Below are 527 nucleotides of genomic sequence, written 5' to 3' on the forward strand. Positions count from 1 at the left end.
ACCTTTTTTTTTTCTTGTTACCAATTAGCCTTCCAAAACGTAGCACCTGTGGAATGCATTGTTTTAGAGCCAGGTAGACACTTTTAATGGAATATGATTTATTGTTTCCTTAGCAATTTTTTCTAACAAATTTGTATAAAACTCAACTATATGAATATAGTTTCTGTATATTTTGGAAAATAGTTACTGAATTTATTGCTTAATAGCCAGTTAAATGTTTTTTTATATAAATTCCTCTTAGAGTTTAATGCTAGGTAAAATTGTTTCTCCTGAGCAGATAATTTCTTTTTTTCTTTGGCTGCCATGAATCTCATCACTATCTTTTCTAATCAGTTAAAAACTTATTTCTCACTTTAAGATTATGTTCTTAATGTAAATGACACATGGCTTTCATTTATTTTCAATTTTTTTGTTATAATTCTTATTATAATGATTTCATTGCATATGACTTTTGCTTAACCTACCTTAAAAATCCATTTTGGGAACTAAGATATTAAAAAATTTTATATTACAATTTTTTTTGAGAA

Source organism: Pteropus alecto, unplaced genomic scaffold (assembly GCF_000325575.1).
Source record: "Pteropus alecto unplaced genomic scaffold, ASM32557v1 scaffold70, whole genome shotgun sequence".
In the NCBI taxonomy this organism is placed as follows: domain Eukaryota; kingdom Metazoa; phylum Chordata; class Mammalia; order Chiroptera; family Pteropodidae; genus Pteropus; species Pteropus alecto.